We start from the raw sequence: 13953 nt of genomic DNA on the forward strand, positions 1-13953 counted from the left end.
AAAAAAAAAAAAAAAAAAAAAAAAAAAAAAAAAAAAAAAAAAAAAAAATTCATTCTCTTGAAAAATCCACACCAGAAACAAACCATTTGGTGCCAAACCCCAAACATACTTCACTTCATCGGGCTGATTTGTCTGTGCTCTGATTAGTCACATTTTTTCAAAAAGTAGAGAATTTCTTTCTTTCACTCTCTATTCTTACTCAAGAATTAGAGTTTCTGAGTAGTGGGCTCCTGTATTTTGCCATGGGGAAAGGTTCTTGAGTATTCTTCTTCAGCCTCTTACACAGAAGAGAAGCCGAGTCTTCAAAGCATAGCCTAAATTCCCGTCAAAGAAATTGTAGTCGGTTGCTTATTGACAGAGCTCCAGTGTCTTCTCAAATCAAACCGAGTCCAAAACAAATCAGAGTAAAGCTGTGTGATTACGGGGAGTCTGTGTTGGTCCTGCATTAGACATCAAGAGATTATTCATCCATGGTCATGATTTAGAGTACTAACAATTTTAGTCACTGACTATAAATACATAGAGAATTCTGTTTCTCTTGTTGTGGTGGTTGTTTATTGGACTTTTTTTCTGATTTAAATTGAGCACTGATTAGCATAGAATAATCAGCTCCTAGAAATGAATTTCAAACATTTAAACAACAATTATGGAAATGCAATTAAAACTTAATGTTGAGAGATCTTTGTACCCTACAGGAGAACATCTGCCCAACAGCCAGGTGGGCACACATGAGCGGCAGCAAAGGAAGACTACCACTGACCTGATCTTCATGAGTCAAGTCTCTGCTGTATGAGGCGTGTTTGGCCCAGGAAAGAAAATGGATGAATTCAAGGTCCAAATAATGTGCACATATTTTAATTTCAGACCCATAAAAAGAATTAAAAGCCATCTCTGACTATAAAAAGGACTTATTAACATAATTATTCCATTTCTATCCAATTAAACACCATCTGTTCTGTGTTTGTAGATGAATTCTTTCTCTTTCTTTGGCCAGAACTTCACAACAAATAGGGGGACATTCAGTATCCACCCTTGGCCTGAAGTTATCATATTTTCTATGTGCCCAATTTTCGTCCTTAATGTGAGCTCACATTCTATACCTTCATGAACACGATTTTTAAATGAGTAAAAAAAAAAAATTCACCCCTTTCTTTAAACAAAAAAAGCAAAACAAGATAAAAACTAAAATACAAAACTCATTACTTTTCTGACTCATCTCTTTGCTACCCAACTCCAAGACTTTGCCATATATTTGTGCAAGCAAAATGATGTGGAAGGCTGTTCAATTCTATGGATAAGGTTTCTCTACAGGAGGCAAGGTCTATCAAGAATTCCACCCAGTGCTTTGAGCATTTGAGGACAAAATTTTCATCTTGCTCATAGACATATGCTGACCAACTAGCAAACCCTTGGATTCAATACAGATGGATAGAATTGCTTTAATTAAATCAAGTAATTATGGGAAACATGCCAGAATGGCCAAATATCACTGTATGGTACATGCTTAAAGAAGCTGTCTTCAGGACAGTTTCTGTGACATGCTGGGCTCAAGGTTGAGAGTCCAGGCACCCTACAGCTCTGTAATTAGTATTGACCAAATCAAAGTTGCTAAACTATTATCAAGATACTGGTATGCTAATAAGGTTCCTGAACAGTATTGAGTCTTAAGAAACACATCACCACATCTGATTACAGTAGAATAATTAAATGAACAACCAGGGCATTCCCGGTTTTAAGTTGTAGCACTTATTAGGGTAAGTACAGTCAAGTCATTGAAACCATTTTTTTTCACATATAAATTGGAAGGAATAATAATGTCAGCACTGAACAACTGTGGTGTATTGCATACAGAAGTTAGTGGAATTCTTGCATTGCATGGTGTGTGTGTGTGTGTGTGTGTGTGTGTGTGTGTGTGTATGTGTGTGTGTGTGTGTGTGTGTGTGTGTGTGTTTATAGATTCATATTACTAGTTGTATTAACATGAATTTATCTGACAAGACTTTCCCTGTCCACACTCTGCCAACATGAATTTTCTTCTCAACTGCCTTATAATTGCCTCTCAATCTGTTGGCTAAAATCATTATGGCACAAACAAATTATAATTCCTCTCAAGCTCAAGTTTATCCAATAATGCCTTACAGTCTTCCTAGCTACTCTCCTATTACTCAGACCTCATGTACACTACTTAGAACATTATGGGCTACCACAGAGGAGATGCTATCTCCTTTTTTATTAGTCCACTTCTGTGTCTGACTTCTATTGCTATCACCCCATAAAATCCAGGTGGGCTCATATCATCAGTTGAACCTTCAGCATCCCCAGGGCACCTAGCAATACTTGGTCATCATTTTATTCTCTTCATTACCAATATTATCTTGGTAATGTTTGGCACTGCAAGTTAATTATAGTTTTAAGCAGTTCTATTACATTGCTTGGCAAATCCACTTTTTCCCCCTCATGTTTCTTCTTCCTAATTGGGTATTTCTCAGTTTTCATGTCAGGACTTGAAGTTGCCCAAATGTAAATTTGTAAAACCATCATTTGTGCCATCTTCTTTCATATAGACTAGGTCTCTAATGATTTTTTTAAAAAAATATGAAGCCTATGTGTGTGTATGTGTGTAAACAAGTGCACATATATGTACACACATGAATAAATAGCCTACTTCATCTGTTTAGCCTTGCTTCAATGTACTTGGGATTGGACAGCCTATCCAGGAGCTTGCTCCTGAGGATAATCAACTGTATGTTGCTTAGTAACCATTGTCTATCTGTATCTATTGATTTAGGGGTATTAGTTAATGAATACCAGAGTTTCCCAAACCCATATAGGCTATTGGCATTGCTTTTAGGTGCTTTCCAGAGCTTGAGTGCAAGACATTATTGCAAAAGACACAATGCACTTAAGGGACAGGAATTAGAGGAATCAATCTGGATCTGACCAAGAAGCATGCTCTTTGTTCTCAGAGTATTGGAAGGTGCTATGTAAGTTGTCAAGGGAAAGAAACAATCTGTAATTTTACATAGCTGTGAAGCCTATGAACCATAGCAATGATTGGACCAGCAAGATGTACCTAATGGTAGAACAGCAGCACTTTTATATAAGGAGCAACCAATACTTACCTAGCTGAACTTAAAGCGTACACCATGGCAAGGGATTTATGCCTGTCACAGTAAACCTAACCAAATACCTCTAGCAAGAGAGGTCATAGACCTGAGAGTAAAAACTGGCTGCCATTTTGCTAAACCAAAATAATGTCTATCTCTGTTCTAAATATTTATTCTTATATTCGCTGTTAAGTGTAGATCTCACCTTTCACCAAATAAATTTCTTTTTGCAAAAGATGGAGACTAGTACAGAAATCCAGGACTGGCTAAAGTGTATTACAAAAGTGACTGTGGGGATCCCAAACTTAAATGATAGATACATCTTCAATGCTGCTCTCACATCTAAACCTTAGTAAGTCCTAAATATACTATTCATCTGTAGTTGTTTACCATGTGATTAGCTTCAATTGAGGGAGATAAAGAGCTCCAGATCATCAGTTACTGCTAAGGTCAGCAAAATCTGTTTGCTAGAAGTAATTGATTTCATAGGTTTATATGACTGGTACTCCAAGTTCTGAAGTCCCCACTAATGTAGTCACCAATATCTCTGCTTAGGTTCCAGTTTTGCATCTCACTTATCACATATTGATTTTGATTTTGACTCTGAAGTGTTACCAATAGTTTATTGTTGTTTTTGATGGTGGTGGTGGTAGTGGTGGTAGTGGTGGTTTGATTTGGTTTTTGTTTGTTTTGCTTCGTTTGTATATTTGTTTGTTTTAAAGTGGGCTTTTTTAGCAAATATCGTCACTACTCACATCTTCTCTCAGAAAAAAATCTACTCTTTAAACTCAAATTTAAACCTGTTTTTCTTTTTTTTAGGTAACTGTCAATTCATAAACTCAGCACCACCCACACTGACCATCTCTCTTATCTTTAACTACAAAACACTGTTCATCCCAGTCCCTTTATCCTTGATAATCCTCTAACTTTTGTGCTCTTCCTGTCTCCCTGAAATGATATTTTCCCATATCATGATGTGCTTGCACCTTCATATCTTTCTAAACTGTCACTTTGTCATAAAGTTCTTCCCTGATTACCTTGTTAAATAGTCTCCTTCATTCTCATCCCAAAACTTTAGACCTATAGTATGATCTAATATCTTTGTATTTATGTCATGCATTTACTTAAACATTTAATTGGTGGGTAGGTGCATCACATAAGCACCATAAGAACTTTGGCTAGATTGAAATAAGATCACTTTCTGTTTTTCCATTGCACTCCCAACACCTTAATCAAATAAACTTTTCAAACATAGCTTGAAATTTATGAACAGAAGACATTGCCTTTGATGATCTTTTAAGCATAATTGTATTATATTTAAAAGCCTGTAAATTTCATTTGTACCTTCAAGACTCTTGGACATTTAAAAAAATCACTTTTAGGAAGAACCAGAGAAACTGATATCTTTGCCACAGCACTTAGAGTCTGAGTTCCCACGAAAGTCACTTGAGCTAACAACTCAAGTACCAATGTCATAAGGTGACAATCCTAAAGAACTGTCAAACAAGCAAAGAGAATATATCTCCTCTTATGAACCTTCTGCATATCAAGCACTGGCTTGTCCTGTATTATCTTCCACAGTTCTCTTATCTGAGCAATGTCTTCCCTAACACATATATTTGTCTTCTTATTCATTCTTTTAGAGAAGAATGAATAGTGAATATTTTAAGAATGTAGAAAACTTATCTTGTGTTACCTACCAATGGGAAATACTTTCTGTAGGTGTCTACTGGCTATAAAGTAAGTCCTCAGTCCTTAGGATTTGCATAAACAAACCTGTAGATAGTATCACTTTCTTTCTCACCTGCCTGATGCCCTCCATTTTAACTGCACTTATTTGACATTCTCAATATAGCAACTATTTAATGATCCTAAATAAGAGAAGCTGATTGTTTACATTTCACTTTTCCATTACAAGCCATATGCTCAGATTCTCCCTTATCCCTTCTCTGTTTGTTCTACTTTAATCTACCCTGTATAAGTTCCACAAATAGACAACTATATAAATTATTGGATAATATATCCTCAATATTCAGAAGTGCCAATAACCCTGAGTTTCAATATATTTTATAATCTGTGAGGACTGTAATCTAGTTTCCATCACTCTTGTATATGCATAGAAGATATTCTCTAGAAATGTTTATTTAATTTCCACTCAAATCAGTGGTTATTACTATAATCTCTAAGTTTATCAAAATATATAAATATAATTTGTTAATTTGACGCATATTTATAAACATTTAAAATTAACTTAAACTCTGCTTATGTCTGTTAATGAGCTTGCAAATATTTTTAATAGAATTTAATGATGTATTTTAGTTCAATATACTACTAAGTATACTCTCCAAGCTATATATCTCAATTTTATTTAGCTATAAATATACAAAATGCATTTCTCAAGTGTTTTGTAAATAATGTTATAACTTCATCATTTGTCTCTCATTTTCTTCTACCATTCTTTCTGAAGAAGATATGGAACATTTCTGAACAATGGGGGATCATATTTTTACACTATAACAGTTGAGATAAAGAAGGAAAATACAAGTTGTGACAAACTAAGTATTATATGTATTTATTCAAGAGAAGCAATGTGGGAAAATTGGCCAGAGTTTGACGAATGGCACACGACACAGGGACTATTTGGTAAGATAAAGAACACAATAAGCATGTCTTCGCAGAAAAGTGGGAGCAAAACTCTCTGGAGAGTACCTGGGGTATTTTGCTTCAGGCTATTTTGCAAAAAGCTCTCATACTACCTCTATAAGCTATAATAGTGAAAAACTTAATTTTTTCTAAAACTTTGAGAATCATCCTGGTAACTTATGATAATAGATTGCAGGAGGGGGAAAACAGACCCCAAAGAAAGGCAACGAGTCTAGAATTGCTCATCTTTATTATTCCCAGTGAGTCACTTATTCCTTCACTGTAAGAATGTAAGTATTGAAACAAGAATGGCCCAGTATGATAATATTGTGCTCACAGAACCATACATGCTGAAAATGACTGCAAAATAGTCTGACATAAGTCTATTTTAGCTTCCTATTATTAGAAAGTAGTATTTATGCATTTAAACAATGTTCTTTAAAACTTCATGTAAGATAGAAAATGATCTCCTCTCTTTTATCTCACTATGTAATTTTATACCTCTATGTACATACACATATAAACATTCCCACACACACACACACACACACACAGAGAGAGAGAGAGAGAGAGAGATTTTAAAAGCAGAAGACAATGGAAAAGGTTTAGAATTTATTAGATTCTGGGTTGCTATAGCAAACAGTGGCTATAAATGGGAGGAGAACAAAGTAAATGGGGAAAAGAAGAAAATAGAGAAAGGAGAAAACAATGGAAACAAACATAGGAATGAATGACAGCTGATAGGTTGGGAAAAACAGAAATGTTGAACTGTTATTGCAATACTTCTATGAAGTAGTTCAGATGAAACTATTAAATGGGTCCAGTTGGTTAAAACTGACAGAGTTAAACCAAAGATAGAGTCATTTAACAAAAACATGGTCATTTCATAAAGGCAATGTGCCTGAGTTAATTGCAACATGTAATTATGTATATGAAATGTCATCCAGTCCTTGGAACTACTTTAAACAAAGTCAGGGCTCCATATCTGGATCAGACTCTCAACCCCCCACCCTCTTTGTCCTTATCTGTTTAATACTGTATATTCTACAATAGAATAATCATAGAATGTTGCTTATTGAGTGGCCAGATCTTGAATTCAGACTCCATCTTAAAAAAAACAGACCTAAAGTTAAACTCAAGCTAACTAACAGCCAGCGCCGAGCACTAGTTCCCATCTTCCTCCCAAACAAGATCAGTTTCTAGGTTACTCTCTCTAATAAGCCTGCCTTTGGTGCTTCAGTTCCTAACAACCACCAATCAGGAAGAAAACAGAAATTAAGCTTACTGTCTGGCTCTGAGTACCAGTCAATTAGGTTAAAGGGCAACAGTTGTGTGCCAGGCTAGAAACCTTTTGCTTGCTAGCCATTTCCTATAAAACCTTGTCTAGTTTGAGGGCTGGGGGCTGCCTCACAAGCCTGTCCTGCTATTTCTGGGTAGACAGTAATAAAGACCCCCTAGTGTGATTACATCAGAGTTGGCTCCCTGATGGTCTTTTGGGGTAAATGAGCCCAACATTATCACAACAAATCAAGATTACAGAAGTTACAAAACTTGAAAATGCTTTGTATAAAGAAAGAATGGAAATAGGGAGTCAAGATTAATCCTAAGTTTTAACCCTAAGTGATGAGAGAAGATATTATCAATTGCATTGTGGGAGAAACAGAGAAAAACTGAGCATGTCAACTAAATGTATTGATTTTTGAGAACCAGTGTTGTTCCAAAGGCAGGGGATGGCCTGGCAGAGGCTCTCTCTCTCTCCCTGGAGGCAGTGAGCCTGCTGCTGAGGCCCAGGTCTCTCTCCCCAGGGGCTGACCTGTTTGCTGCACAGTGCCTTAATTAAAAAGGAGGCAATGTATGAATGAGTTATTTTATTGTGAGAAGGATAGAATATGCTGGTTGAGTAGAGAGAAGGAAAGGAGAGAAAGGAGAGAGAGAAAAGAGGGAGAGGGAGAAAGGCAGAGAAGAGAACAAAGAGCAGAGAGAGGAGACAGAGAGCAAGAGTAAGAGGAGAAGAGTAAGAGAGTGAGGAGGTAAGAGAGTGAGGAGAGAGCAAGAGAACAAGAGAGTGAGGAGGGGGCAAACCACCCCTTTTATTGTATGGGGCATGGCATGCCTGGCTTGTGGTCAGGTGACTGTGTGTAAGTTCCAGCTAGAATGCTGGGAGCTTGAGGCATTGTCTGCCTGATAGAGCACACATCTCCTGCAGGGGCAGCTGTGAGGGGTTTGGGCTGAAATCTGAGTCATTGGTTTCAGGAGCTATCACTGAACACCTATCATCCCTTGTGAACAAATTTACTTTGCTCAGTGGGTCTCTGGGGTTCTGAGGTGGCCACTCTACTGGACTCCAGCTGTAAGAACTGCCCACTGCCCCACAAACCAGAATTATTTTTCAGCTAAAATATCAACCAGATATCTGAAAATCTTGGGCCGTATATCAGAAATTATCAGTCTGAGTCTCAACTTTGAAAACCACAAATAGCACATGCATATTTAAGTTGGACAAAAACAAACTAAATGGACAGAATATCATGGTCTGAAAGTCAAGGGAGATGATAAAGGGATGCTGAATCCAATCACTAGTGATTAGCAGGATTACCAAGCATCTAAAGTACCTGCTTGAGGAAAAGTCATGAGGAGCTCAGACTTCATTTGTTCATAACTTCATATAGCTTCCTCCATGAAGGAACTAGAAAAACAAATAGTAGGAAACTGTTGCTATTTTACTACTGGCATTAAATTCAGCTGGGATTCAGAATCTGATACCATCTGCCCAATTAGTCAAACTACTAGAAATTCAAAGCATAACATATAGCATTAGGCTTACTGCTCTAGGTGAAAAGTTCATCTTTTGTTCAACTACTTAAAATTCATCAGAGCCAATGAAAATATGAGTATAAAATCCAGCCAGGATGCATCAAAATCATGGGATGTCATGCCTTGTGAAAATAAGGAATTTCAATGCAGCAAACAATTGTGTTGGTGAAGAAATGATTCATAAGACCTCAAGCACAGACAGCATATCAGGCTTTTGTCTTAGCCCTAAGGATGTACATGTCTCACTTGAGGAAAGCCATGAGGGCTGGAGAAATAAAGGTATGTAATTAAAGTTCCCAAATAAATCTGTGACTCTTGAGAGTTATGTTCTGTACTTTTCTACATCCTAAATAGTATTATACAATTCTGTCTAAGGAAGTATCAGTTTGTTTGTTTTTTTTAGAGCACGGTTTGATGAGGCTTAGAACCAAAGCAGTAAAATAAATAAATAAAAAGTTGAATCCATAATAGAGCACTTTGATCATGTTGTCCACTGACAGCAAAATAGAAGAACAATTGAGAGATTTATTATGTATAAGTAAAGAAATATTTAGGTCAGAGATAAGTCTATTTGTAGTGTCAAATGGATATGCAGCTCGCTACCAATGCCCAACCTGAGCCAGTTTACTATTGGACAGATCATACTATTCTGACAGAGCTAATACTGTAATTCTGTAACAATGTGTCTAGTGACCACCAAACAGTGTGATTTGGATGGAAACAGACACATCTCAACATTCGAGGGAGCATCTAAATGTTTTGAGACTTAAATATCATTGTAGTCTGCCATTCAGAGTCTGCCCTATGGAAAACATGTGATTATGGTATTTGATTTAGATTTATCCCAATGGAAACAGTAGGTTCCATCCAAGCCTGTAATTCTCTCCTCTGTTCCATAATGGAAAGATTAACAAGTCTACTCAGAAACCAGAACTCCCCACATTGGTTTCCAGACATACAAAGCAAGAAGTGTGTTTACATAGAATGTGTCATACAATCTGCTTGCTAGATTTGTCAGAACTTAGCAAAATATTAATTTTATGAAATATATCATTAAAGGGTTACAAATATTATTTGTACCATAAAGGTACATAATGAAGTTGAACATGTCTCAACTCTCTTCACTTAGCTGACTCATGAAAAAAGAGGTGAATCTTTAAAACCTTCTAAAGTATTATGCATTCAGCTTTATAGTAACTATAATTATAGATGATTGAGTAACTTGATACATCTCTTGGTACCTGATGCCCTGCTACCTTTTCCTGTTTATCTAGTAGACACCAAAATTAATTTGCTGTCATCTGACAATGTCACTGAACTAACTCAAAATTTTGTCTATATTTAATGGATTACATGGTCACAATATGTCTACAGAATCCATCATTCTATTTTCTTTACTTGCTCTGATCAACCAGAATGATATTGCCGCGCAGTTTTGCTTCTGACCATGGAATCCATGTTCAACAAATAAACTACCACAGTGGCTTTATACTCATATGATTTAATGTTTTGTGATGGTTAATCTTGGTTGCCAACTTGGTGGGCTTTAGAATCACCATGGAAACCAATATCTGGGCGTGTTTGTGAAGAAGTTTCTAAACAGATTCATTGAGGTGAGCAGACCTACCCTAAGTAGGGGCTTCAATATTCATTATCTGGGCTCCCTACTTGCATAAAAAGGAGAAAGCTGAATGAGCACCAGCATTCATCTCTCAGCTTCCTGATAGATGAAGCAATGTGACCAGATGTCTCAAGCTACAGCACCCAAGATTTCTTTATGGATGGTGGATGACAGCCTAGAACTATAAGATAAAATAAACCTCTTATTTCTTAAACTGCTTTTGCAAAGCATTTTTATTACAGCGATGAGACAAATAACTAACATAGAGCACCTATGTCCCCTGGTGGCACAGCTGTATCAACTGGAAATGGCAAAAGTCATGAAGCCAGCACAGCTATTGGCACAGCTCCAGCAAAGCTGAGCTGAAAGTTCCAATCACTCTCACTCTCTTCCACTTTTAGGTTTTGGTCTTGTCATCTTGCATTCTTCGGACTTTCTACATGGTGACTAATTGTATGTCTTTTCCCAAAAAAAAATTACTTCTCAGTTTTTTTTTAGGAAAAGTCTTAAACTTTCTTAAACTTCTGCTTTTAGGGAAATGATATTATCTGGACCTATTCAGAAGCCTTCTTTATGCTCTGGAGATCATTATGCATGTGTACTGGCTGATTTTTGTGTGTCAACTTGACACAGGCTGGAGTTATCACAGAGAAGGGAGCTTCAGTTGGGGAAGTGCCTCCATGAGATCCAGCTGTGGGGCATTTCCTCAATTAGTGATCAAGGGGTTAGGGCTCCTTGTGGGTGGTGCCATCCCTGGGCTGGAAGTCTTGGGTTCTATAAGAGAGCAGGTTGAGCAAGCCAGGAGAAGCAAGCTAGTAAGGAACATCCCTCCGTGGCCTCTACATCAGCTCCTGCTTCCTGACCTGCTTGAGTTCCAGTCCTGACTTCCTTTGTGATAAACAGCAATGTGGAAGTGTAAGCTCAATAAACCCTTTCCTCCCCACATTGCTTCTTGATCATGATGTTTGTGCAGGAATAGAAACCCTGACTAAGACAGCATGGATAAGAACATAGCTAGAAATTTATTTACGAGACTATTACTCTAGCAATCTTCTTGGGGTATTCACCCTTACCAAACTCAAATAGTATAACTGGTGCAGAATAAACAGAGGTAATAAACTCTGACTGGCCAGGAAAAATAGCAACATATTTTAAGCATTTTTAAAAATATTTATTTATTATTATATGTAAGTACACTGTAGCTGTCTTCAGACACTCCAGCAGAGGGTCAGATCTCATGACGGATAGTTGTGAGCCCCCATGTGGTTGCTGGGATTTGAACTAAGAACCTTCAGAAGAGCAGTCAGTGCTCTTACCTGCTGAGCCATCTCTCCAGCTTAAAGTTCTCTAAAAGTATAGTTTAGACATAGGAGTCATACGGGGCATACCCCTCTAGGAATATAACTCAGTAAATGAGATGGGTTGACTAAAGTAATCTTTCCTACTTTGTAGTGTAGATGATGAAATGATATAGGAAAAGAAGTTCGGTATTAGTATTTGCTATTCACAAAAAGACAGATCCAGATATTTTCTGTTTGTCTGGAATGCTTTAAAATTACAGATACTGCCAGCCTAAAAGCAGGCTGTCATATAATAAATGTGTTTGCTTGGGAGGAGACATTCTTTAGATTCCTTAAATTGGAGTTATGGGGATGACAATCAAAATTAAATGTACTTTCTAATTGTGACTGAACTTGTAACCCTGGATATGTAATAAAAAGTCAAACATATAATCTGTACTACTTGGATAATCATTTGTCTTTGTTCTGTGAAACCTGTATAATTAAAGAACCTCTCTGAAGTCAGTCAGATTTATCTGACCACTGTGCCTGACTCCCTCTTCCCTCTCCCAAGCTACCCTGTCAGCAATTGTCAGGAAGATCCTGCATACCCTGGGCTAGCTGAATCATACAAGAGACTCTTGTAGACTTATGCTAGTTAAAGGGCAACATTGGCAGTAATAGGATGATCTCATCCCAAGTGTGGTAAATATACTTCTCTCTGCAACTAATATTTCCTGCTGTTTTTCTTCACCAGTATTCACTCATCAGGATCCAGTGGGTGGAAGTTATGAGGACTATGCTCTCTGTTCCCCCTACTGCTCATTCAGCAAAAACTTCACCATTGCCTTACAAATTTGGGTTCTCTCATTTTTCAGGCCCTAGTTCCTAAAGGAATCTAGGGTTACTCACAGGGGAGGCAGTATTTATAACACTGTATTAAAAGTTAAAATTGCCATCTAGCCACTTTGATCTCCTTGAGACAGTAAAAAGGAAAAAGATGCATTATTACTGAAGTCCTGACTATCAGTCAAAAATTAAACTTAGGGAGAACGACTAGAAAGCAAGAGCTTCCTCACTCTGTGTTATAGTTTCCTCCATTCAATGGGGTCAAGCTGAGTAGAAAATGATAATGGACACATATAGAAATAAAGGTTTGGGTCATAGTTATAAGCAAGTAAATGTTAAATAAGTGCTTGTAAATTATTATATATATGTGTGTGTGTGTGTGTGTGTGTGTGTGTGTGTGTGTGTGTGTGTGTGTGTTACAAGAAATAAGTTAAACCTACAATCAACTATACATTTGCAAATAAATGAACTACAGTAGCCATGGGGTGGGGGTGGGGGGACATATTAAAAAGCCAGAAGCCAGTCCAGCCAGTCAGGAGCTGGCCGCAGCTGTTCTGAGGGACTGCAGCCAGCCACGCTCCTATGAGCAGATCTGGGGTGTACCCAGCAGCCCGAAGATGTGGCATCATGAAGCTGTACAGCTTCAATGTCCTCTAAAAGACAACCCAAAAGCCTTGCTGCTCAAAACAGTGTACAATGTATCTTCCTTCAGTTTCTTCCAGAGGTCCAGTGTTCAGGAATTCATGACATTTACAAGTCAACTGATTGTGGAACAGTCTGGGCATGGTGGCTCATGCCTTTAATCCCAGCACTTGGGAGGAAGAGGCAGTTGGATTTCCAAGTTTGAGGCCAGCCTGGTCTACAGAGTGAGTTCCAGGACAGCAGGGCTACACAGAGAAATCCTGTCTTGAAAAACCAAACCAAACAAACAAACAAAAAGAGCAAGAGTATCTTTGCCGTGTCTACATCCAGAGTGACAGTCTGGCAGGTGTGATCATTGCGAACAACGAACACCATTCCAGAATGGCCCTCACCTTGCTGGAGAAGAGACTGGATGAATTCTCCAAGCAGGTCGATAGCAATAGACTGTAGCAGTAGGATTCCCTGCTACAATCCAGTACACAGCCCTGAATGGTCACCTTAGTAGATACCAGAACTCCCAAGAAGCTGATCCCATGAGTAAAACACAAGCCAAACTGGACCAAAATCATTCTGCATAATACCATGGAGTCTTTGTTAGAGCAAGGCGAGAAGCTTGATGACTTGGTGTCCAAATCAGAAGTACTAGGAACACATTCGAAAGCCTTCTAAAAAACTACCCAGAAACAAAACTCATGCTGTGCAATCATGTGACATAGCCCATAGAGGCAGGTGCTGGATCGTCATGTCACAGTCCCTGGAGACAAGCAAAGTTCAAGAAGAGGATCTGGATCCAGGCAGACTGGCTGCTTTTATTTTGAAGTTCCCAAGAGGAATGGAGGAATGACTTAAGGGTGGGAACATTGAAATTCCTATGTGTGCTTGAGACTTTGAGAAAGAATTTGAGGTCCTCCAAGATGTAATGTTGAAAAACTGAAGCCATAAACACTTAAGGGCTCTTATAAGTGCTGAAGGGTTTATTCTCAGCTAACCCTGGAAG

The 13953-nt window shown here is 37.9% G+C and overlaps 1 pseudogene; it reads left to right on the forward strand.

Moving 5' to 3' along the window:
* Window positions 1-12941: 12941 nt before the first annotated feature.
* Window positions 12942-13667, forward strand: LOC116078361 (annotated as a pseudogene).
* The last annotated feature ends 286 nt before the right edge of the window (window positions 13668-13953 follow it).

This window comes from Mastomys coucha, unplaced genomic scaffold (assembly GCF_008632895.1).
Source record: "Mastomys coucha isolate ucsf_1 unplaced genomic scaffold, UCSF_Mcou_1 pScaffold5, whole genome shotgun sequence".
NCBI classification, from domain to species: Eukaryota; Metazoa; Chordata; class Mammalia; order Rodentia; family Muridae; genus Mastomys; species Mastomys coucha.